The sequence below is a fragment of the Xiphophorus hellerii genome, chromosome 13 (genome assembly GCF_003331165.1).
Source record: "Xiphophorus hellerii strain 12219 chromosome 13, Xiphophorus_hellerii-4.1, whole genome shotgun sequence".
In the NCBI taxonomy this organism is placed as follows: Eukaryota; Metazoa; Chordata; class Actinopteri; order Cyprinodontiformes; family Poeciliidae; genus Xiphophorus; species Xiphophorus hellerii.
In genome coordinates, this window is record NC_045684.1 from 3,126,563 (window position 1) to 3,152,950 (window position 26,388).

Consider the following 26,388-nt stretch of genomic DNA (forward strand, 5'->3'; position numbering starts at 1 on the left):
GAAACACAGGAAGGGCCAAGAGTCCAAAAACAACAAAAAACTACCCACAGGGTGGGCGGAGGCAAAGGAGGCGGGAACCACGGAAGTGGTCTGGCGGTCGTCCGCGGCGGCGGGAACCACGGAGGCGGTCCGGCGGTCGTCCGCGGCGCTGGAGGCGGGAACCACAGAGGCGGTCCGGCGGCCGTCCGCGGCGCTGGAGGCGGGAACCACGGAGGCGGTCCGGCGGCCGTCCGCGGCGCTGGAGGCGGGAACCACGGAGGCGGTCCGGCGGCCGTCCGCGGCGCTAGAGGCGGGAACCACGGAGGCGGTCCGGCGGCCGTCCGCGGCGCTGGAGGCGGGAACCACGGAGGCGGGAACCATGGAGGCGGTCCGGCGGCCGTCCGCGGCGCTGGAGGCGGGAACCCCGGAGGCGGGACCCCAGGAGGCGGTCCAGCGGCCGTCCGCGGCCCTGGAGGTGGCGATGATGAGCCCCGGGGGCCGCCCACAGACGGCGATGACGAGCCCCCCGAGGTAGGGTCTCTGGTGGGGCACAGGGGGTCTCGGTCGGCGCACAAGGGGTCTCGGTCGGAACGCTGGGAGTCTCGGTCGGAACGCTGGGGGTCTCGGTCGGAGCGCTGGGGGTCTCGGTCGGAGCACAGGGGGTCTCGGTCTCGGGTGGAACACTGGGGGTCTCGGTCTCGGGTGGAACACTGGAGGTCAGGGTCTCGGGTGGAACACTGGAGGTCAGGGTCTCAGGAGGAACGCTGGAGGTCAGGGTCTCAGGAGGAACGCAGAGGGTCTCGGGAGTCGGGGTCTCGGAGGGAACGTAGAGGGTCTCGGGAGTCGGGGTCTCGGAAGGAACGTAGAGGGTCTTGGGAGTCGGGGTCTCGGAAGGAACGTAGAGGGTCTGGGTCTCGGTAGGAACACAGGGAGTCTCTGGAGGAACACAGGGAGTCTGAGTCGGAGCGCTGGGGGTCTGGGTCTCGGAAGGAACACTGGGAGTCTCGGAAGGAACACTGGGAGTCTCGGAAGGAACGCCGGCTGGAACGCCGGCTGACTCGGCCTCGGGTGCGCCGGCTGGAACGCCGGCTGACTCGGCCTCGGGTGCGCCGGCTGGAACGCCGGCTGACTCGGCCTCGGGTGCGCCGGAGCGAAGCCTTGGAACCGGCCGCGTAGGCGAGCCGCAGCGAAGCCTTGGAACTGGCCGCGGAGGCGAGCCGCAGCGAAGCCTTGGAACCGGCCGCGGAGGCGAGCCGCAGCGAAGCCTTGGAACCGGCCGCGGGGGCGAGCCGCAGCGAAGCCTTGGAAACGGCCGCGGAGGCGAGCCGCAGCGAAGCCTTGGAACCGGCTGCGGGGGCGAGCCGGAGCGGAGCCTGGGAACCGGCAGCGGAGGTGACAGCTCCGGAAGGCGACGAGGGGCCGGGTCCACCGGCGGCTCACGTCGCTGTCTCCGGGCTGACCGTGGAGGTGGCGGCTCCGGAGAGCGACGAGGGGCCGGGTCTGCCGGCGGCTCACGTTGCCGTCTCCGGGCTGATAGCGGAGGTGACGGATCCGGAAGGCGACGAGGGGCCGGGTCCACCGGCGGCTCACGTCGCTGTCTCCGGGCTGACCGTGGAGGTGGCGGCTCCGGAAAGCGACGAGGGGCCGGTTCTGCCGGCGGCTCACGTCGCTGACCTCCCGGACGGAGGAATCTACGGGGGCCGTATCCGGGGGGTGCTAACACCAGCCTTGTTCCCCGGAAAAGCTCCCGCTGCAGGTCGGCGAGAGCTTCAGCCAGCTCCCTGTCCTCCCTGCCGGACCTCCGCCTCGGGCCGCTCTGCCCTTTAGGCGGTAACCTCACTGCAGCTGGGTCGATCATAGCAGCCTCACCGGTCGGTATGGTCGGGTCCTTCTGTCAGGAAGCGGTGTGGTGTTGGTGGTGAGGTAGACGCAGCGGACCCAGGAATGATGAATATGATGGTTTAATGTCGAAAACACAGTCCAAAAACAACAGGCAGCTCGCACAGAGACGCATTGACAAAACATTGACGAGGACCCGACGAGGAACAAGGAACACAGGTGGAGTTAAATACATGGGAGGGTAATGACAGAACGAGACACACCTGGGAACAATCAAGGGGAGGACAGGACAACGAAGAGACGCAAGGACACAAAAAACTCTAAATGAACACAGAAAACACAGATCCTGACAATTTCAAATAATGAACCTGCGTTATAACCTAACAACTTCAACTGTTGTTTCAGTAATGTTGGACAATAAAACATATCCCTGCTTTAGAACATCCAGACTGCTCAATAAGAAAGGAGTTGATCAGAGAAAAGGAGAAGTGAGGTGATCAGAGCAGAGGTGCAAGGGATGTCCAATCACATGAAGATTTTCTTGTATCTAAACTCTTACTTGTGTTTCTTCGGCCTCACACAACAGTGACTGAGCAAATCTGAAATCTGCAGGTGTATTTATACACAACAAAAAACTGAGAGAGGCTGCAACATACTTATGTATCCATCTGTACATATATTTCTGTGTCTGTGTGTGGAGCAGAGGAGGGAAGAGAACAAAAATATAAAACTATACTCCATTACAACTCTCTGTCCAGACAAAAGATCCTCTTGGAACAAGAGGGGAAATGTATGTCTATTGCATGAGCTTGTTTTTGAGGCTGTGGACCTTCTTCAGTAGTTTTGCCCCATCAAGTTCCAAAAAAAGTTTTTGAAAAGCTTCAAATGAGCTTCTTGAGCTGCTTTGGATAGTCAAGGTTGAGGGCATATATCAGTCCCATCAGCAGTACACACGCTTTTGTTCGGCTTCCACATCCTTCCATCACTTGGTTTCCCTCAATCACAATCGACACATCTGATGGATCCTCCTCAGCCATGATGTTGTGCATCACGATCACCTTCATTGTTTTGTCTGTGTAGTCCTCACATTACTACATGTTAAAAAGAAAGAAACAAAAAAGATACACATTTTTAATTTTATTGAATATGCTGTTTCAATACATTTCAACTTATCTAAAGGAGAGCAGAGGGGAGTGATCAAAAGGGGAGAGAGGGAAAAGGAGTTGAGAGGATCCCTTGAGTTAATCAATCATCTGTTATCAATGACATACCTGGCAGTCATGGAAAAGATCTTCTTGTCTTTCACCAAGGTAGTTAATGAGGCAGCAGACAACTGCATCCCTTTTTTTCCTCAATGCTCTGTGTCTGTAGGGAGATACAATTTAGTGAAAAGACTGTTAGTGGAGAGTGGGGAGAGAATTACATACACTAACACCAAATTGCTTAAAAACCAAAGGGTAGTTTAAGTTGGTAAGGAGCTCAACTTTGTGCACAACAAAGCAATTCTTTACAAATTAATTCACTTTTAATTCACGTATATCAATAATGACACATTTGTGAAAAAAAGTTAAATAACATACGTCATTTAAAGTGTCCAACAGAGGGTGCATCTTGGAACCAGCAGCCCCTCCTTTAGCACGCAGAAGCTGCATAAGACTTGGTGTGTACTCATCAAGCTTTAGCATGAATGTCTCCTCCAAGGAAACTGTCGTGATACGTCTGAACTCTTCCTTGATCTAGGAAATAAAAGGACACAAATAAAATTTTAAATGACAGACCAGATCTCATAGTAATCACATGAATGAGGTCTTTGGTTAAGGTAACTATACCTTTAAGGTCAATGTTATTTATTGGGGCCTGCCATGCAAAGCAATGGCAGGAACCTATTGTTATTGTCGGAGAAAGTGTTTCTTTATTGGGGCCTGCCATGCAAAGCAATGGCAGGAACCTATTACTATTGTCGGAGAAAAGCGTCTCTTTAATATTCTTTATTTTTCTTCCGTAACCGTTAATGCGGCTCATACCGCTGGGTGCACACCTACAAATGAGGTATCAAAACGTGCAGAAAATTCACGCCATTGGAGCTATTACTTTTGGTGGGATTTGGGCTTAACGTGGCGACATAATTCGCAAAAAACTACGAAAAAAACCCCATTATAACTCAATGGGAAAAATCCTAGAAATACCCTATTTTTGAGGATTTGCTGTGTCGTCACAAATTCACCTAGAAATGCCATTCAAATTTCATTTTGTAGATACGTCTGTGATCTCTTCGAAAGTGAAGACGGCTCGTCGATACCAGTTACGGTTTGTCCACAATTTGCCTCTAAGCGACCCAAAGTTTCTCATTTTTCCTAAAGTTAGAGTGCGTCTCTGGCTGCTTAGAGTGAGAGATGAAGACAACTTTTTCAGCCCAAATCATTTTTGAAATCGCCATCACGCCCACAAATATCGCACGATTAGTATCAAAATCGGTCCTCACATTGATACGCCTGTCTGCTCCGGTAAAATGTTTTCGAAATTTATCTAGACCGTACGGTTTTCTGTCACGGTGCTTCAGAGCAAAGTCATGCGACAGGATTTTCTGAGGCTCTCAGGCTCTTTCACTAACACTTCACACCTTGGTGTGAAACTTATTTAACATAGCAACGGAACTCAAGAGGCTATTGGCTGCTGATTTGGACTACAAATACGCATCATTGTAGTTCTATCTATAGTGAAACCCTCAGTTGAAACAGATCAGGACTTAACTGGCCTTTATAACTACTTGCTGCTATGGGCTGTATATAACTGATTTAACTCAGTAACTGTTACACATGGGATTAGTTTGGCCCTTTGAAATGAAGCTTAACAAAAATTTCAAAATAAAAGCCTTGAATATTTTTACATCAGAAAATTGCTCTTTTGAGCTGTATATAACTGATTTAACCCAGCAATTGTTACACATGGGATTAGTGTGGCAATTTAAAATTAAGCTTGATGAAAATTTCAAAATAAAAGCCTTGAATATTTTTACATCATGTCATTGCTCTTTTTGGCTTTATTTGACTTTTTCATCCAAAGCACTGTTACACATGGTATTAGTTTGGCCCTTTGAAATGAAGCATACTGAAAATTTCAAAATAAAAGCCTTGAATATTTTTACATGACGTAATTGCTCTTTTTGGCTTTATTTGACTTTTTCATCCAAAGCACTGTTACACATGGTATTAGTTTGGCCCTTTGAAATGAAGCATACTGAAAATTTCAAAATAAAAGCCTTGAATATTTTTACATGACGTAACTGCTCTTTTTGGCTTTATTTGACGTTTTCATCCAAAGCACTGATAAACATAGGATTAGTTTGGCGCTTTGAAATGAAGCTTAACAAACATTTCAAAATAAAAGCCTTGAATATTTTTACATCAGCTACTTGTGTTTTGAGCATTATATAACTATTTTAACCCAATGACTGTTACGCATGGGATTAGTTTGGCCCTTTGAAATGAAGTTTAACAAAACTTCCAAAATAAAAGCCTTGACAACATTTTAAATCATACTGAATGGTGCACGTCCGCCTCGCTTAACGTTCTTGCGGTTCTCCGCGTGCCACTGATTACGTCGCGGCGTTCTTTAGCGTCGACGCCGATTTGTGGCGTGACGACGCCGGGCCCAAGCCCGACGGGCGCGCCTTGGCAGGCCCCGGCTAAATTTCTTCCGAAATTTTCTAGTTGGGGCCTGCCATGCAAAGCAATGGCAGGAACCTATTACTATTGTCGGAGAGAAGCGTCTCTTTAATATTATTATTATTATAGAACTTTATTTTTCTTCCGTAACCGTTAATGCGGCTCGTACCGCTGGGTGCACACCTACAAATGAGGTATCAAAACGTGCAGAAAATTCACGCCATTGGAGCTATTACTTCTGGTGGGATTTGGGCTTAACGTGGCGACATAATTCGCAAAAAACTACGAAAAAAACCCCATTATAACTCAATGGGAAAAATCCTAGAAATACCCTATTTTTGAGGATTTGCTGTGTCGTCACAAATTCACCTAGAAATGCCATTCAAATTTCATTTTGTAGATACGTCTGTGATCTCTTCGAAAGTGAAGACGGCTCGTCGATACCAGTTACGGTTTGTCCACAATTTGCCTCTAAGCGACCCAAAGTTTCTCATTTTTCTTCAAATTAGAGTGACAGCCCATCTCGGTTCATATCTGGGCACAACATTTCTTTCTCTCATCGCTGTAAATGCTCTGAGTGAGGTACAGATATGAATCTCGGGACTATCGCAGAAGACACATTGAACTGTCATACGCTTAAAACGCTTTTCGAATATGTATTACGGTTCCCGAACAAGAAGGATTTGTTTCCAATGCTTTTTTTCAGTAAAGTGTGTTTGCTCAAACACACTTGTGTGTTTGAGAGCTCAGAGCTCAGAGTTCACACCTGCTGAGACCATTATTTACCATAGCAACGGAACTCAAGAGGCTATTGGCTGCTGGTTAGGACTACGAATACGCATCATTGTAGTTCTATCTATCCTCAGTTGAAACAGATCAGGACTGAGAACTGGCCTTTAGAACTACCTGCTGCTTTGGGCTGTATATAACTGATTTAACTCAGTAACTGTTACACATGGGATTAGTTTGGAACTTTAAAATTAAGCATAACGAAAATTTCAAAATAAAAGCCTTGAATATTTTACATGACGTAATTGCTCTTTTTGGCCGTATATGACTTTTTCATCCAAAGCAATGTTACACATGGGATTAGTTCGGAACTTTAAAATGGAGCATAATAATAATTTCAAAATAAAAGCCTTGAATATTTTTACATCAGGTAATTGCTGTTTTTGGCTTTATGTGACTTTTTCATCCAAAGCAATGTTACACATGGGATTAGTTTGGAACTTTAAAATTAAGCATACTGAAAATTTCAAAATAAAAGCCTTGAATATTTTACATGACGTAATTGCTCTTTTTGGCCGTATATGACTTTTTCATCCAAAGCACTGTTACACGTGGTATTAGTTTGGCCCTCTGAAATGAAGCATACTGAAAATTTCAAAATAAAAGCCTTGAATATTTTTACATCATGTAATTGCTTTTTTTGGCCGTATATGACTTTTTCATCCAAAGCACTGTTACACATGGTATTAGTTTGGCCCTTTAAAATGAAGCTTAACAAAAATTTCAAAATAAAAGCCTTGAATATTTTTACATGACATAATTGCTCTTTTTGGCTTTATTTGACTTTTTCATCCAAAGCACTGTTACACATGGTATTAGTTTGGCCCTTTGAAATGAAGCTTAACAAAAGTTTCAAAATAAAAGCCTTGAATATTTTTACATGACGTAATTGCTCTTTTTGGCTTTATTTGACTTTTTCATCCAAAGCACTCTTACACGTGGTATTAGTTCGGAACTTTAAAATGAAGCTTAACAAATATTTCAAAATAAAAGCCTTGAATATTTTTACATGACATAATTGCTCATTTTGGCTTTATTTGACTTTTTCATCCAAAGCACTGTTACACATGGTATTAGTTTGGCCCTTTGAAATGAAGCTTAACAAAAGTTTCAAAATAAAAGCCTTGAATATTTTTACATGACGTAATTGCTCTTTTTGGCTTTATTTGACTTTTTCATCCAAAGCACTCTTACACGTGGTATTAGTTCGGAACGTTAAAATGAAGCATACTGAAAATTTCAAAATAAAAGCCTTGAATATTTTTACATCAGGTAATTGCTGTTTTTGGCCGTATATGACTTTTTCATCCAAAGCACTGTTACACATGGGATTAGTTTGGAACTTTAAAATGGAGCATAATAATAATTTCAAAATAAAAGCCCTGAATATTTTTACATCACGTAATTGCTCTTTTTGGCTTTATCTGACTTTTCCATCCAAAGCACTGTTACACATGGGATTAGTTTGGAACTTTAAAATTAAGCATACTGAAAATTTCAAAATAAAAGCCTTGAATATTTTACATGACGTAATTGCTCTTTTTGGCCGTATATGACTTTTTCATCCAAAGCACTGTTACACGTGGTATTAGTTTGGCCCTCTGAAATGAAGCATACTGAAAATTTCAAAATAAAAGCCTTGAATATTTTTACATCATGTAATTGCTCTTTTTGGCCGTATATGACTTTTTCATCCAAAGCACTGTTACACATGGTATTAGTTTGGCCCTTTAAAATGAAGCTTAACAAAAATTTCAAAATAAAAGCCTTGAATATTTTTACATGACATAATTGCTCTTTTTGACTTTATTTGACTTTTTCATCCAAAGCACTGTTACACATGGTATTAGTTTGGCCCTTTGAAATGAAGCTTAACAAAAGTTTCAAAATAAAAGCCTTGAATATTTTTACATGACGTAATTGCTCTTTTTGGCTTTATTTGACTTTTTCATCCAAAGCACTCTTACACGTGGTATTAGTTCGGAACTTTAAAATGAAGCTTAACAAATATTTCAAAATAAAAGCCTTGAATATTTTTACATGACATAATTGCTCTTTTTGGCTTTATTTGACTTTTTCATCCAAAGCACTGTTACACATGGTATTAGTTTGGCCCTTTGAAATGAAGCTTAACAAAAGTTTCAAAATAAAAGCCTTGAATATTTTTACATGACGTAATTGCTCTTTTTGGCTTTATTTGACTTTTTCATCCAAAGCACTCTTACACGTGGTATTAGTTCGGAACGTTAAAATGAAGCATACTGAAAATTTCAAAATAAAAGCCTTGAATATTTTTACATCAGCTACTTGTGTTTTGAGCATTATATAACTATTTTAACCCAAGGACTATTACGCTTGGGATTAGTTTGGCCCTTTGAAATGAAGTTTAACAAAACTTCCAAAATAAAAGCCTCGACAACATTTTAAATCGTACCGAACGGTGCACGTCCGCCTCACTTAACGTTCTTGCGGTTCTCCGCGTGCCACTGATTACGTCGCGGCGTTCTTTAGCGTCGACGCCGATTTGTGGCGTGACGACGCCGGGCCCGAACCCCACGGCCGCGCCTTGGCAGGCCCCGGCTAAATTTCTTCCGAAATTTTCTAGTTGGGGCCTGCCATGCAAAGCAATGGCAGGAACCTATTACTCTACACCCAACAAGCGTCTCTTTATTATTATAGTTCTTTATTTTTCTTCCGTAACCGTTAATGCGGCTCATACCGCTGGGTGCACACCTACAAATGAGGTATCAAAACGTGCAGAAAATTCACGCCATTGTTGCTATTACTTTTGGTGGGATTTGGGCTTAACGTGGCGACATAATTCGCAAAAAACTACGAAAAAAACCCCATTATAAGTCAATGGGAAAAATCCTGGAAATACCCTATTTTTGAGGATTTTCTGTGTCGTCACTAATTCACGTAGAAATGCCATTCAAATTTCATTTTGTAGATACGTCTGTGATCTCTTCGAAAGTGAAGACGGCTCGTCGATAACAGTTACGGTTTGTCCACAATTTGCCTCTAAGCGACCCAAAGTTTCTCATTTTTCCTAAAGTTAGAGTGCTTTTCTCGCTGATTAGAGTGAGAGATCAAGACAACTTTTTCAACCCAAATCATTTTTGAAATCGCCATCACGCCCACAAATATCGCACGATTAGTATCAAAATCGGTCCTGACATTGATACGCCTGTCTGCTCCGGTAAAATCTTTTCGAAATTTATCTAGATCGTACGGTTTTCTGTCACGGTGCTTCAGAGCAAAGTCATGCGACAGGATTTTCTGAGGCTGTCTGAGGCTCTCTCCCATGTATTTGAATAGAATTTCAGATCTGGGCACAACATTTCTTTCTCTCATCGCTGTAAATGTTCTGAGTGAGGTACAGATATGAATCTCGGGACTATCGCAGAAGACACATTGAACTGTCATACGCTTAAAACGCTTTTCGAATATGTATTACGGTTCCCGACCAGGAAGGATTTGTTTCCAATGCTTTTTGTCAGTAAAACGTGTTTGCTCAAACACACAATTGTGTGTTTGACAGCTCAGAGCTCAGAGCTCAGAGCTCACACCCTGCTGAGACCATTATTTGCCATAGCAACGGATCTCAAGAGGCTATTGGCTGCTGGTTTGGACTACGAATACGCATCATTGTAGTTCTATCTATAGTGGAACCCTCAGTTGAAACAGATCAGGACTGAACTGGCCTTTAGAACTATTTGCTGCTATGGGCTGTATATAACTGATTTAACTCAGGAACTGTTACACATGGTATTAGTTTGGAACTTTAAAATGGAGCATAATAATAATTTCAAAATAAAAGCCTTGAATATTTTTACATCATGTAATTGCTGTTTTTGGCTTTGTATGACTTTTTCATCCAAAGCACTGTTACACATGGGATTAGTTCGGAACTTTAAAATGGAGCATAATAATAATTTCAAAATAAAAGCCTTGAAAATTTTTACATGACGTAATTGCTCTTTTTGGCTTTATTTGACTTTTTCATCCAAAGCACTCTTACACATGGTATTAGTTCAGAACTTTAAAATGAAGCATACTGAAAATTTCAAAATAAAAGCCTTGAATATTTTTACATCATGTAATTGCTCTTTTTGGCTTTATTTGACTTTTTCATCCAAAGCACTGTTACACATGGTATTAGTTTGGCCCTTTGAAATGAAGCTTAACAAAAATTTCAAAATAAAAGCCTTGAATATTTTTACATCAACTACTTGCGTTTTCAGCATTATATAACTGATTTAACCCAATGACTATTACACATGGGATTAAAATAGACTGTTTTGCATGAGCAGCAGATAGATCCTCTATTGCACATGTGTCAAACTCAAGGCCCGCGGGCCACATGTGGCCCGCTACGTCATTTTATGTGGCCCTCTCCCCCCTACCACCGTTTTACAGCCCCATTGATTGACTTAAAATAGGTTTTGAGCACGAATTGACTACAAACTACATATCCCATAATGCCTTCCGATTCTTACCAACCAACATTACGGCTTCTCGCCACTAGAGTGCAGCAGAGTCACCTCAAGCTGATTATTAATTTTCCCAGCGAATAAAACTGAAACATCGACAAGCTAAGAAGCTAAAGAGCGAAGTCCCGTGATGTTTCAATCGAGGACTTTTACCGTCTACTGCCCCTGATTTGATGCCACAGCTTCGACTCCACGCAGCTCGTGTTTTGTCCACGTTTGGAAGCACCTATCTGTGCGAACAGATGTTTTCAATAATGACTTTAAACAAGACCAAGCACAGATCGCGCATTACTGACGAAAACCTACACGCCGTTTTGCGGATTGCCACAGAATAGAACTAAAACCAGACATCGACGAACTGACCAGGGGAAAACGGTGCCTGACATCCGGCCAGAAAACATTGGTAAGCACAAACAAACTACATTTAAATAGAATGAATGTAAAACCAAAACTCAGTATACTGGAATATGCATATAGTTTATTGATTTTGCTTGTGTTTTGTTTATTTACAGAACACAACACAATGAGGATGTGTGTGAGTTGGTGACAGGGTGAAGAGGGATCAGCGTTGTGTTCAAGGACAGGCAACGTCACCTCATTGTTTTGTTCTTATGTGAAATGCATGTTCGTTGCGTAATAAATAACGAAAAAGTTTTGTGAATGAAGTTGAGAGTTAATATCAAAACTTGTTTTTTATTATTTGTCTGCTTATCTTCAAAGCAAAGAATAATTTTCCCAGCGAATAAAACTGAAACATCGACAAGCTAACGAGCTAAAGAGCGAAGTTTAGCTGAGCAGTTTAAAAATACTGAGCATTTTTTTAAACTGCTCAGTTTAAAAATACTGTAATTTTTAAACTGAGCAGTAATTTTACATCCATGCAAACTCAAATGTAATATTTAAAACTTGAATACATAAAATCAGTTATTTAACAATATGAGGTGTTGTTTAAAAATAAAAAAGATAGCAATTTCTTTTTATTGCAGAGACATTAGATTCTTAAATTTATGGTATTCTTTAAATGTTGTAATTTTGGTTCATTGTAAACTTTACCTGTAAAATGTTTGTAGAAATCTTTAACATAAGGTCAATATATATTTTTAAACTGTAATATGTTGTGTGTGTGTGCGTTATTGAAAATTTATATTTGTGACAATCATTAGGTAAATGCTAATGAACTGCCTTCCTGCAGTTTATGAGCATTGAACTGTTACTAAACAGTTCAATGCAAGGTTCATTAGCGTTAGCATTTTAGCTTCAATAAGCTATTAGCTATTTATTTTACTTTTTAGCAATGTTTAGTATACTGAATGGAGTAAATCAATTACAGAAAATATCCTAGTGATTTCCCACATACTGATGAAAGCAATGACGCTAACATTAGCGTTTCTGCTGATTTTAGCTGATATACTTACTTTATAATACTGAACGGTGCACGTCCGCCTCGCTTAACGTTCTTGCGATTCTCCGCGTGCCACTGATTACGTCGCGGCGTTCTTTAGCGTCGACGCCGATTTGTAGCGTGACGACGCCGGGCCCATGCCCGACGGGCGCGCCTTGGCAGGCCCCGGCTAAATTTCTTCCGAAATTTTCTAGTTGGGGCCTGCCATGCAAAGCAATGGCAGGAACCTATTACTCTACACCCAACAAAGTGTCTCTTTAATATTATTATAATTCTTTATTTTTCTTCCGTAACCGTTAATGCGGCTCATACCGCTGGGTGCACACCTACAAATGAGGTATCAAAACGTGCAGAAAATTCACGCCATTGGAGCTATTACTTCTGGTGGGATTTGGGCTTAACGTGGCGACATAATTCGCAAAAAACTACGAAAAAAACCCCATTATAACTCAATGGGAAAAATCCTAGAAATACCCTATTTTTGAGGATTTGCTGTGTCGTCACAAATTCACCTAGAAATGCCATTCAAATTTCATTTTGTAGATACGTCTGTGATCTCTTCGAAAGTGAAGACGGCTCGTCGATACCAGTTACGGTTTGTCCACAATTTGCCTCTAAGCGACCCAAAGTTTCTCATTTTTCCTAAAGTTAGAGGGCTTCTCTCGCTGATTAGAGTGAGAGATCAAGACAACTTTTTCAACCCAAATCATTTTTGAAATCGCCATCACGGCCACAAATATCGCACGATTAGTATCAAAATCGGTCCTGACATTGATACGCCTGTCTGCTCCGGTAAAATGTTTTCGAAATTTATCTAGACCGTACGGTTTTCTGTCACGGTGCTTCAGAGCAAAGTCATGCGACAGGATTTTCTGAGGCTCTCAGGCTGTCTCACTGACACTTCACACCTTGGTGTGAAACTTATTTAACATAGCAACGGATCTCAAGAGGCTATTGGCTGCTGATTTGGACTACAAATACGCATCATTGTAGTTCTATCTATCCTCAGTTGAAACAGATCAGGACTTAACTGGCCTTTATAACTACTTGCTGCTATGGGCTGTATATAACTGATTTAACTCAGTAACTGTTACACATGGGATTAGTTTGGCCCTTTGAAATGAAGCTTAACAAAAATTTCAAAATAAAAGCCTTGAATATTTTTACATCAGAAAATTGCTCTTTTGAGCTGTATATAACTGATTTAACCCAGCAATTGTTACACATGGGATTAGTGTGGCAATTTAAAATTAAGCTTGATGAAAATTTCAAAATAAAAGCCTTGAATATTTTTACATCAGGTCATTGCTCTTTTTGGCTTTATTTGACTTTTTCATCCAAAGCACTGTTACACATGGTATTAGTTTGGCCCTTTGAAATGAAGCATACTGAAAATTTCAAAATAAAAGCCTTGAATATTTTTACATGACGTAATTGCTCTTTTTGGCTTTATTTGACTTTTTCATCCAAAGCACTGTTACACATGGTATTAGTTTGGCCCTTTGAAATGAAGCATACTGAAAATTTCAAAATAAAAGCCTTGAATATTTTTACATGACGTAATTGCTCTTTTTGGCTTTATTTGACTTTTTCATCCAAAGCACTGTTACACATGGTATTAGTTTGGCCCTTTGAAATGAAGCATACTGAAAATTTCAAAATAAAAGCCTTGAATATTTTTACATGACGTAATTGCTCTTTTTGGCTTTATTTGACTTTTTCATCCAAAGCACTGTTACACATGGTATTAGTTTGGCCCTTTGAAATGAAGCATACTGAAAATTTCAAAATAAAAGCCTTGAATATTTTTACATGACGTAACTGCTCTTTTTGGCTTTATTTGACGTTTTCATCCAAAGCACTGATAAACATAGGATTAGTTTGGCGCTTTGAAATGAAGCTTAACAAACATTTCAAAATAAAAGCCTTGAATATTTTTAAATCAGCTACTTGTGTTTTGAGCATTATATAACTATTTTAACCCAATGACTGTTACGCATGGGATTAGTTTGGCCCTTTGAAATGAAGTTTAACAAAACTTCCAAAATAAAAGCCTTGACAACATTTTAAATCGTACTGAATGGTGCACGTCCGCCTCGCTTAACGTTCTTGCGGTTCTCCGCGTGCCACTGATTACGTCGCGGCGTTCTTTAGCGTCGACGCCGATTTGTGGCGTGACGACGCCGGGCCCAAGCCCGACGGGCGCGCCTTGGCAGGCCCCGGCTAAATTTCTTCCGAAATTTTCTAGTTCTTCTTTATTTTTCTTCCGTAACCGTTAATGCGGCTCATACTGCTGGGTGCACACCTACAAATGAGGTATCAAAACGTGCAGAAAATTCACGCCATTCCAGCTATTACTTTTGGTGGGATTTGGGCTTAACGTGGCGACATAATTCGCAAAAAACTACGAAAAAAACCCCATTATAAGTCAATGGGAAAAATCCTAGAAATACCCTATTTTTGAGGATTTTCTGTGTCGTCACAAATTCACCTAGAAATGCCATTCAAATTTCATTTTGTAGATACGTCTGTGATCTCTTCGAAAGTGAAGACGGCTCGTCGATACCAGTTACGGTTTGTCCACAATTTGCCTCTAAGCGACCCAAAGTTTCTCATTTTTCTTCAAATTAGAGTGACAGCCCATCTCGGTTCATATCTGGGCACAACATTTCTTTCTCTCATCACTGTAAATGTTCTGAGTGAGGTACAGATATGAATCTCGGGACTATCGCAGAAGACACATTGAACTGTCATACGCTTAAAACGCTTTTCGAATATGTATTACGGTTCCCGAACAAGAAGGATTTGTTTCCAATGCTTTTTTTCAGTAAAGTGTGTTTGCTCAAACACACTTGTGTGTTTGAGACCTCAGAGCTCAGAGCTCACACCTGCTGAGACCATTATTTACCATAGCAACGGAACTCAAGAGGCTATTGGCTGCTGGTTAGGACTACGAATACGCATCACTGTAGTTCTATCTATAGTGGAATACTCAGTTGAAACAGATCAGGACTGAACTGGCCTTTACAACTAATTGCTGCTTTGGGCTGTATATAACTGATTTAACTCAGTAACTGTTACACATGGGATTAGTTTTACACTTTAAAATTAAGCATATTGAAAATTTCACAATAAAAGCCCTGAATATTTTTACATGACGTAATTGCTCTTTTTTGGCTTTATTTGACTTTTTCATCCAAAGCACTGTTACACATGGTATTAGTTTGGCCCTTTAAAATGAGGCTTAACAAAAATTTCAAAATAAAAGCCCTGAATATTTTTACATGACGTAATTGCTCTTTTTTGGCTTTATTTGACTTTTTCATCCAAAGCACTGTTACACATGGTATTAGTTCAGAACTTTAAAATGAAGCATACTGAAAATTTCAAAATAAAAGCCTTGAATATTTTTACATCATGTAATTGCTCTTTTTGGCTTTATATGACTTTTTCATCCAAAGCACTGTTACACATGGGATTAGTTTGGAACTTTAAAATGAAGCATACTGAAAATTTCAAAATAAAAGCCTTGAATATTTTTACATCATGTAATTGCTCCTTTTGGCTTTATTTGACTTTTTCATCCAAAGCACTGTTACACATGGTATTAGTTTGGAACTTTAAAATGGAGCATAATAATAATTTCAAAATAAAAGCCTTGAATATTTTTACATCATGTAATTGCTGTTTTTGGCTTTGTATGACTTTTTCATCCAAAGCACTGTTACACATGGGATTAGTTCGGAACTTTAAAATGAAACATACTGAAAATTTCAAAATAAAAGCCTTGAATATTTTTACATCATGTAATTGCTCTTTTTGGCTTTATTTGACTTTTTCATCCAAAGCACTGTTACACATGGGATTAGTTTGGCCCTTTGAAATGAAGCATACTGAAAATTTTAAAATAAAAGCCTTGAATATTTTTACATGACGTAATTGCTGTTTGTGGCTTTATGTGACTTTTTCATCCAAAGCACTGTTACACATGGGATTAGTTTGGAACTTTAAAATTAAGCATACTGAAAATTTCAAAATAAAAGCCTTGAATATTTTACATGACGTAATTGCTTTTTTTGGCCGTATATGACTTTTTCATCCAAAGCACTGTTACACATGGGATTAGTTCGGAACTTTAAAATGGAGCATACTGAAAATTTCAAAATAAAAGCCTTGAATATTTTTACATCAGCTACTTGTGTTTTGAGCATTATATAACTATTTTAACCCAAGGACTATTACGCATGGGATTAGTTTGGCCCTTTGAAATGAAGTTTAACAAAACTTCCAAAATAAAAGCCTTGACAACATTTTAAATCGTACTGAATGGTGCACGTCCGCCTCGCTTAACGTTCTTGTGGTTCTCCGCGTGCCACTGGTTACGTTGCGGCGTTCTTTGGCGTCGACGCCGATTTGTGGCGTGACGACGCCGGGCCCAAGCCCGACGGGCGCGCCTTGGCAGGCCCCGGCTAAATTTCTTCAGAAATTTTGTTTTTCTAGTTTTATTTAGCAAACTTGCATACCTGTACAGGATACACTGGGTGTGGGGACGTGGGAGAGTGTGTCAGCCCCAGAACTGGAAGCAGAGTGGTCTATCAGTGAGTCCCTGCTTGTGGAGAACAGACAAGAGGAACTGAAGAGAGGGCAAATACTGAGTGTCCACATATGACTCTGGCTGCAACAGAAATAAGAGAAAAAGAAATGATCAGACATGTACCTGGGAGAAGAAATATATAAGGGCTAATGTATAGTTCAGAGGTTATTATCTTCATGTTAACCTCATGAACAACCTCATAAACAAGAGATTATGCTTTACGGGGCCCAGAATTGTGATGCTGCAGAGACGAGAGCTGTGACACCGGGTCCAAGGTTCTGATCATGCAGGTTTGGTTTTGAACCATGATGTGGAATTGAGCCTCCACTCTCCCTTTAACAACCAACAAGTTACAAGTCATTTATCTAACATCACAATTAGTCTGAGACTCTTTAATGAAGGTAGAAACTAAACATAAGGTAAATATTTTGCATAGTTTCTCTGTGCCCCTCTGATCAGAGCGGTCTGTCTGTCTGACAAGGGTCTGTTGTCCAGAAATAACTGTACTTACCTCACTAAAATAAAGGCAATGCAATTGCATAGATTAATATTCATTCTTCATAGAATTAGTTTCATAGATCATATTCATAGATGTAATATGCTTCATAAACAATATTACAAGATTCTGAAAACATTTATTAAGCACTGATGTTTTAACAATACCCAATATAATATAAAATCAATTCTAAAATGTTTTACACACAATTCCTTTAAAAAAATTAGGTGCAGTAACAGTGGGTGTTTACACACATATAGGTTGGATACAGTGGTACTTTGTTTTCATTTTACAACATGTTTGTTTCCACTCTGGTCCACATCAGCACGCTGTTTCCATGACGACTGACCGGAAAAGACGTGCGACACGTCATCTTTACATGAGTCTTCAGAGTCCCGATTGTAAAAATAAAACTCTGAGAAGTAACGCTAAACTTTAACAGCAGAGACATGCAGGTAATCTGGAGAGCGGATCATTTTGTTTTTAAACAGACCGCGGCGGAGACCGACTCTAGCAGCCATGTTAAGGGAGCTAACGGAGCTAACAGGCAAACAACAGAAAACACGTCAGTCATTTCATATGTTGGCGACATGTTAGTATAGTAGTATTTTAAGACGGGACTTCTCATGAGCGGCGAAAATACACAAATGAATTGTTCCTCATTGACAGCAGTGTATTTACTGCTTGTGTCTCGGTGCAGCGTGATGTGGGAGCAGAGACCTGCAGATACTTAATGACCATTAGCTATACCTTAACCACTCGGCAAAAGCTGAACTATCCGCTTTACAGTCTATGTGTTGCCTAAACAGCCGCCCATTCAATATATTAGAAAAAGCTGGCGTTGACTAGTTTCTAACCTTAAAACCAGCGGTCAGACACAGTCATGCATGCTGGCTAATGTTGTAAAAAGCACACCGCGAACATTTCATTGCAACTTACCTGCAGTTGCCATGGTGGCGCCAGGGACAGATTCAAACTTTGATTTCGAGTAATGGCATGTTACACAGATGCACAGAGAATATAAGTGAAGTGTAACATCTCATCATTTCAAATATTACAATTTGCCTTCGCGCTAATATTCACAGCACCCCTATGTAAATAACTTACCTTCAGCTCACGGTTCGATGGCAGAAACGATGCAGAGTTCCCTGGCCCGCTCATTCAAAAACGCGGTCTGACGCATGCGCAACTTTGGAGCACCGTACTTAAGATTCGGGGGTACATTTTACTGTATTTTCCTATGTAATGGTTTTTAATGTTAACGAATGGGTAGCATGTGTATAATTTACCCATTATTTTATAATTCCTTGGCTGACTGAAAAAATTAATTAAATTTTATATGATTTGTGTAGATCATATTTACCACTCTCCAAAATCACTTTTTTCAGTGTGTTAATAGATTAATCTCTGACATAGTTTGTCTGTCAATATTGTGATATTTAGGAAATAGAAATAATTTTGGTAATTCTGACCTAAAACAAGATAAATTGGGTTTTCTGTAACTCCAGACAGTGAGGGGAAACGGACTGTGTCTTTTTACATGCTGTCTGTAAGCTTTTTGGCTTCAACTGTTGGACAGTAAGATATGTTTTAAGCAGGACATTTGATGAATATATGTGAAATAGAACATAAATTCCAAGTCAGAATAAGTCACATTAGCTTTTAATTGTTTTCAGTATTAGTAAATTATTTATATTGAACTTTGTGTGGAGAGGAGCCACTACAGTGAAACTGATGAAGTTGTTCTCAAATATCAGATCATCTAAATGTACAGATGGACTATTAGGTATTTATTCTGATATTGTGTGGTTGCCAAGTATAATTAATTACTTAATACCTTATTTGTATAGTTAGTGAACAGAATTGAGCTAATTATATTAAACAAATAATTATTTAATCTGTTGCTGTCAGTAAGTATTTAAAATGTTTGATCATATTTTCTTCCTCTTTGTCTAACGTTGTAGTTTCCTCTGGTGTTTGTCTGATGTTTGGCAATTATTGTGTGCTTTCAAAAATTACGTCAGACTAATTACATTGTCCAAACTGGACAAAATAAAATCCTGATAACTCCTGTAACTTTGTGCAATAAGAGTTACGGGACTGTATGAGTTGCTGCTGCAGCCAAACCACGACAGAAAAATTTAATCAAGCTTGTCTGTGATTTAAGATTTCATTATAAATGTTTGCAATTTCATTACTTGAGTCAGAAAATAAAAATGAGGAGTAGAGAGTGAGTGAAGGGAGACAGTGTTGGAAGTATGAACGTCTGGGCAAGAATTAGATGTGTGTGGAAACAGCAACCAAACTGCACAAAGTTTTCAAGGTTTCAATCAATCAATCAATCAAATTTTATTTGTATAGCACATTTCAGCAGCAAGGCATTTCAAAGTGCTTTACATCATATCAAACACAGAAACACATTGCAACATAGAATCAACAATCAAAACACGACATTAAGTCAAGTTCCATCAATAAATTTGTAATTGATTACGTTTCAAATACAAACAGGTGGGTTTTTAGTGGAGTTTGCATCCATAGCAGGTTTACCTGTTACACTCCTACTGTGTTATATGGAACAAAATACCTGTTGCTATTTTATTCCCACTCACGCTCACAATCACACAGTTTAAAACGATGTAAACAGCATTTCAATCTGGAGAGACTCACACGGAGAAGAAAATAGCAGTTAAAAAGATTTAATGGTACAATTTCTTTGGCGCTCGGACCCGGCAGAAGACCGTGAGCCGCGGATCGCCATGAGCAGGCAGTCTGCTCGGCGAGCAGTCTTCCCCCCAAAAGAGGGAGCCGGGCCGAGGCCTGGCTGGCCTGCAGTCGGATGACTGATAGGCGCACCACGTTGGTTGGGGCCTGCAGTCTGACAAGACTGATAGGCGTCGGTTGGGCCTGCAGTCTGACGAGACTGATAGGCGTCGGTCGGGGCCTGCAGCTCGGCGAGACTGATAGGCGTCAGTCGGGGCCTGCAGTCTGACGGGACTGATAGGCGTCGGTAGGGCCTGCAGACTGATAGGCGTCGGTTGGGCCTGCAGTCTGACGAGACTGATAGGCGTCGGTTGGGCCTGCAGTCTGACGAGACTGATAGGCGTCGGTTGGGCCTGCAGTCTGACGAGACTGATAGGCGTCGGTCGGGGCCTGCAGCTCGGCGAGACTGATAGGCGTCAGTCGGGGCCTGCAGTCTGACGAGACTGATAGGCGTCGGTCGGGGCCTGCAGTCTGACAAGATTGATAGGCGTCGGTTGGGCCTGCAGTCTGACGAGACTGATAGGCGTCAGTCGGGGCCTGCAGTCTGACGAGACTGATAGGCGTCGGTCGGGGCCTGCAGTCTGACAAGACTGTTAGGCGTCGGTCGGGGCCTGCAGTCTGACGAGACTGTTAGGCGTCGGTTGGGCCTGCAGTCTGACGAGACTGATAGGCGTCGGTTGGGGCCTGCAGCTCGGCGAGACTGATAGGCGTCGGTTGGGGCCTGCAGTCTGACGAGACTGTTAGGCGTCGGTCGGGGCCTGCAGCTCGGCGAGACTGATAGGCGTCGGTTGGGGCCTGCAGTCTGACGAGACTGATAGGCGTCGGTTGGGGCCTGCAGCTCGGCGAGACTGATAGGCGTCGGTTGGGGCCTGCAGTCTGACGAGACTGATAGGCGTCGGTTGGGGCCTGCAGTCTGACGAGACTGATAGGCGTCGGTTGGGGCCTGCAGCTCGGCGAGACTGATAGGCGTCGGTTGGGGCCTGCAGTCTGACGAGACTGATAGGCGTCGGTCGGGGCCTGCAGTCTGACGAGACTGTTAGGCGTCGGTCGGGGCCTGCAGTCTGACGAGACTGATAGGCGTCGGTTGGGCCTGCAGTCTGACGAGACTGATAGGCGTCGGTTGGGGCCTGCAGCTCGGCGAGACTGATAGGCGTCAGTCGGGGCCTGCAGTCAACGGGACTGATAGGCGTCGGTCGGGCCTGCAATCTGACGGGACTGATAGGCGTCGGTAGGGCCTGCAGTCTGACGGGACTGATAGGCGTCGGTTGGGGCCTGCAGCTCGGCGAGACTGATAGGCGTCAGTCGGGGCCTGCAGTCAACGGGACTGATAGGCGTCGGTTGGGCCTGCAATCTGACGGGACTGATAGGCGTCGGTAGGGCCTGCAGTCTGACGGGACTGATAGGCGTCGGTAGGGCCTGCAGTCTGACGGGACTGATAGGCGTCGGTAGGGCCTGCAGTCTGACGGGACTGATAGGCGTCGGTTGGGCCTGCAGTCTGACAAGATTGATAGGCGTCGGTAGGGCCTGCAGTCTGCCGAAACTGTTAGGCGTCAGTCGGGCCTGCAGTCTGACGAGACTGATAGGCGTCGGTCGGGGCCTGCAGTCTGACGAAACTGATAGGCGATAGGGCCCGCGCGCTGGCGGGACTGATGGCGAAGCAGCGTGATGGACTGCGAGGCCAAGCCGGCAGGGCTGAGGGCCTGTTAGGCCCTGCTAGCTTCCCTAGGTGTGAAATAAATGTTAGAGGTGACTGTGGCGGCCTCTTGGAATGAACAGCCAGACGCAGGGAGTTCCAAACTGGTGCAGTTTAATCTTGGCCTTTCTTGTCAGACACTGTGAAACTGTAGCATAAATAAAGGATACATAATGTATAAATAACCATAAATGTTCACAAAACACAATTGCGCGCATTCCTACCTCATTCTGCTTTCCAAGAGCGCTATTTTACAGATTTTCTTTTCTTTTTCTTCAGGCTCTAACGCCGACTCGGCGTGGTTAGCGAAACAGGAAGTGCCTAACACAAAATACGCGAAGAAGAAATCTACCGCTCTTCAAAATAAAAGCACAAATCAACCACTAAGTGTCACTGTGGGACCAATGAACAAAAAGAAGAATTTCACCATTTAGTAGCTATTTACGGTGACTAGGGCTCCACCACCAGTTATTTGGAGAGATGCTCACCTGCAGACATTGCACGTGGAGCTTCGAGCACAGCTGAAAGATTTGGTACCATATAGGATGAGAAGGCCGGGGATGACCAGCGGCCGAGCTGAAGGAGAGAAGCTGAAGGGACGCCTGACGATGGCGATGTGGCAACGCCTATTCTAAAAGAATGGCCTGAGAAGTGGCAAGGGGGAGGATCTCAGCTGAGATCAGTCTGAGGTGGCAGATGAACCAGGCAGCGGTTGTAGTGGTCAGGGAAGAATTTAGTATTGGAGTTAGATAGTCTCTAACTGATTGAATACTTTAGATGCAGTGTGAACTCACTCCGTACCTGAAATCCATAGAAGGCTAGGAGGAAAGCTATTAAAAAAGAGAGGTAAATTAATGCTAGCTTTGGATACAACGTTTGGCTCTTTTCCTCTTTAATTTTTCCCGGATCCTCGGCGAGTGGCGGCGTCGTGCTAAAGTGAAAGCAACAACAAAGCGTGTTGACGTCACAGATCACAGAGTTTAATCTCATACAAAGCAATCAACAACAAAGCTGCAGAGAAACAGAGATATGCATTTTCTCATAAAAATAAAGACACACAAGGGGAGACAGACAAACACGAAACAAGGACAAACAAAAAGCAAAGACGTCTTTGGAGAGAGAGCCAAGGCAAAAAGCAAAAAAGTGGCAACAACTCTGGATTTTCTCTCCCAACACGAAATCATATAGTAAAGAGGTGTTTCTCTATTTAATTTATGCATTCTAGGCGTTCCCCTTTTTTGCCAACTGGAAGCTCCCAGAAAAACTTGTAACTCCCCTCAATCTACGGCCAAGATCAAAGGGCCATCTGCCTTCTACCGAAACAAAAGAGCGGATAGCTGGCCCTGACCCCCTGTGGCTCCCACGGTCATTCTGAGTACAGAACGACCTGAGATAAGACCTCACAGATACCTGAGAAATCTAACGTCTCTGTCTCCCAAGGAAAATGCTAATTTTATGGCTTCGCCTGTGGCCTGGCCTCATAGTGGGGGTCCCATTGAGAGATCTCCCTTAATCTGCATTTGGTTCCTGTGTCTCTGAATGCTCAACAGAAAACTGTTCAAAATAAGAGTGTTCCATATATCTTTTAAGATTAACTGTATTAAGCACCAAAATAATCATATTTCCTTAACAGTCCCCCTTTTGAGGTCTGAAAAACAGACCTCACTAAAATTGATTAAACCTTCTAATACAGAACCAAAACTATGTATTGAACTAATAAAAAAAACAAAAAAACCAAAAACTGAAAACCAAAAGAGTGACGTACCCTAATTATATCCAGTCCCCCTTTTTAAACAAAACCCAAGGGTAAGAAATACTTATCCTTACAAAAATAAAATCATAAAACAAAATTATCACAAGACAACCAAAACGCAGAACCAACAAAACCCAAAGTATAAAATGAAAAATAAAACAGGGACATACATAGAAAAATTTGTAAGAAATAGTCTGCAACTTAAAGGACAACATTCATCACAAAATTACAATCTGTTGCTCGTCATTTTTCAGTTTTTTTTTTTTTTTTTTTTTTTTAAATGTCTATCGACAGTCTCTCAAAAAATATGAAGTCTTCGGCAGAAAATGTTCAAAAAATATGCGCGCAAAAACGAAACGAAAGTCCTTTTCAGAGTTCACAACGAGCGAGAAACACGCAATAAAAGTTAATGATGATCCTCTTGCAGCCTGATCTTCTTCGGTCGGAAACCTCAAGTTTCCACCTTAGCGTCCGTTGCTCACTGAAAATTGGATTATTATGCCAATATAACCGTGAGTTTCAAAAAGAAAGTGAAATCTCCTCGTGAGGAAAGTAAATCTTGTGAAGCGACCTGTCACAAGTTATTAAAACAGACATTTTGTTTTCAACATGAATTTCATTAGCATCAGAAACACAATTACAACATTCTTTAATATCACCTTCATTACCGTCAGCATAATCAAATGATGGTTTCACCTAAAAATAAATTTGCTTTGGTATATCCCATCCGGGAAATTATTTTAATCCTTTTATCAAAGAACGCAGATTTTGAATGAGATCACATCCACAGGGCACCAGGAAAACGGCTGCAAACTGAAACGACAAACAGAGATCAGATTTTCCAAAAGCATCATTCATTTTGTGTATTCAACACAAACATCTTAAAGTCACCCCGTGTCAGAGTGAATCCTCCACCGCTCGTGACTCTGTGGCTGCTATCTTCGAAATAGTGTGAAGCCGCTTCTCCAAGCAGCCCCACCCCCGCCTCGCATGACAACAGCTTGTGTGACAGAGTCCAAAGTTCCACCTGGAGTTCGGACTCCAGGGCAGTCTGCGTGTAAAACCATGAGCAACACATCACTTGAAACCTTATCTCCTAGTTTGTCCAATTCTGCTCATCAAATGGTGGATGTGATCCCTTCAATGTACGTTGCTATTATTATATACTATAGCTCCAACCGATGAAAAATACCAAAACCCTGTAATCATTTGCTTCAAAAGACATGTTTCCAAAGTAACGTTTTCCCAGAATGTTAAACAAATGCAGATCTTCCTCTTAAACCAATCTAGTAAAAATAGGAGTAAACAAACGAAACAAAACAAACACAAAAACCTAAAAATGTAGTTGTAAAGCTTACATTTACCATCAAAAAATGAAACTCAATGTGAATTAAACAGTCCCGTTTAAATTACTTTTATAGAACAAACTAGATCTTATTGGTTATCTGTGTAAATCATTTTACATGTGTTCCTTAAACAAAATTCAAAAATTAGACTTGGAGAAATTATAATGAAACAAATCCAGACATTTTCAAAATACACCAATTGTACCTAGGCTTATACTTGTCGTCGAATTTAAAGTTTTATTCGAAATCGTTTTAAATGTTTGTAAATCAAAACAAAAATCAAGTTTAGAAAAAATCATTATAATCCCACCTGTGTACTTTTACTGATTAGTGATAACTTTAATCAAGAACAGATTCTTCAAAACATTTCTTAAAACATTCATGCTCCATTAAATCAATGCTCTGAAAATGGCTGACACAATAATATTTTTAATTTCTATAATTATTTTCCCAAGTCAATTAACCAAAATATGCTTCATTATCACTATAAATTTATCCATTTTCTCAAAATATGTTAGCCCATTATCAGAACATCCCTCAATGGAGAACAACTCAAATCCATTCAAAATAAGCACATATCAGACATGTTCTTCAAAAGTTTTGTTTAAGTAATATAAGTGTTCCAGTAATCTAATTAAGTAAAATAAAAATAAAAATAAAAATAAAGCCATAACATATTCTCCCTCTGTATGATACATTACTAGCTAATGTATCATCATTACCTAATATGTTAACTAACGATGTTGATGAAACAGGATCATTATTTTACTGAGAAATCCACCCAATTCAATTCCGCCCCCGTCCTAACAGGCAAACTTTCAAAACAAACAGAACAATTTATTGTAGGATGCTTTAAACCTTCAAAATTACTATTTTCCCAAAATATTTCACATTAAAGTTTTAAAACTCATTATTACATATTACTGTTATGATTGTCAAATAAGACATTTTACAAACTTCTCAAAAATTTTCACTAGCGTTTGACAAAGCATGTGTACCAATTAAGACTCTGCGAAGGTTTTGCATAAACGAGCCAGAGAGACGTTGAATAAAAATTCAAACACAGTCAACAAAGAAAATCCAAAAATAATAAATTGGGCCCCTACTGAAATCAACATAACAAAAAACAACACAGGTAGTAACAGAACGACGTAAGCACAAACTGACCTAACAAGACATGAGGGGAACTTAGATAATGGCTGATCAGACCATTAACACACACTAAGGGGCAATTAAACACACAAAACCCTAACAAATACTGGTCAGTATATCACTAAATCTACAAATGAAAGAAATTAAACTAAAGACCAAATTTCCCCCTCCCCCTTTCGAACGGGTCAAGAGGAAACTGGTGACTCAAAAGAAAGAAAGTAATTTGTTATATTTAACAAATAGACAAAGAACTGACACAAATAGCTAAATAAAAAGTCAGACTAATGAAAACAAATTTAAAGATAAAATCTAAACCACTCACTACTCAATATATAAAGTAATATGAGAGGAAAACAGTAAATCATTACCAAGAGTATTTGTGTGTGACAGTCAAGACAGCTGTCACAGACTCAGTGTTTGGATGCAA

At 41.4% G+C, this 26,388-nt stretch overlaps 2 long non-coding RNA genes across 2 annotated transcripts; both read right to left on the reverse strand.

Annotated features, from left to right (window-relative positions):
* Positions 1 to 3,089: 3,089 nt before the first annotated feature.
* Positions 3,090 to 16,827, reverse strand: LOC116730574 (uncharacterized). The gene is made up of 3 exons (XR_004341343.1): positions 16,691 to 16,827; positions 3,399 to 3,554; positions 3,090 to 3,183 (listed from the first exon to the last, which is right to left on the reverse strand). It is a non-coding gene; the product is annotated as an uncharacterized LOC116730574 (long non-coding RNA).
* A 7,359-nt stretch (positions 16,828 to 24,186) lies between these two features.
* Positions 24,187 to 24,841, reverse strand: LOC116730573 (uncharacterized). The gene is made up of 2 exons (XR_004341342.1): positions 24,355 to 24,841; positions 24,187 to 24,276 (listed from the first exon to the last, which is right to left on the reverse strand). It is a non-coding gene; the product is annotated as an uncharacterized LOC116730573 (long non-coding RNA).
* Positions 24,842 to 26,388: the final 1,547 nt, after the last annotated feature.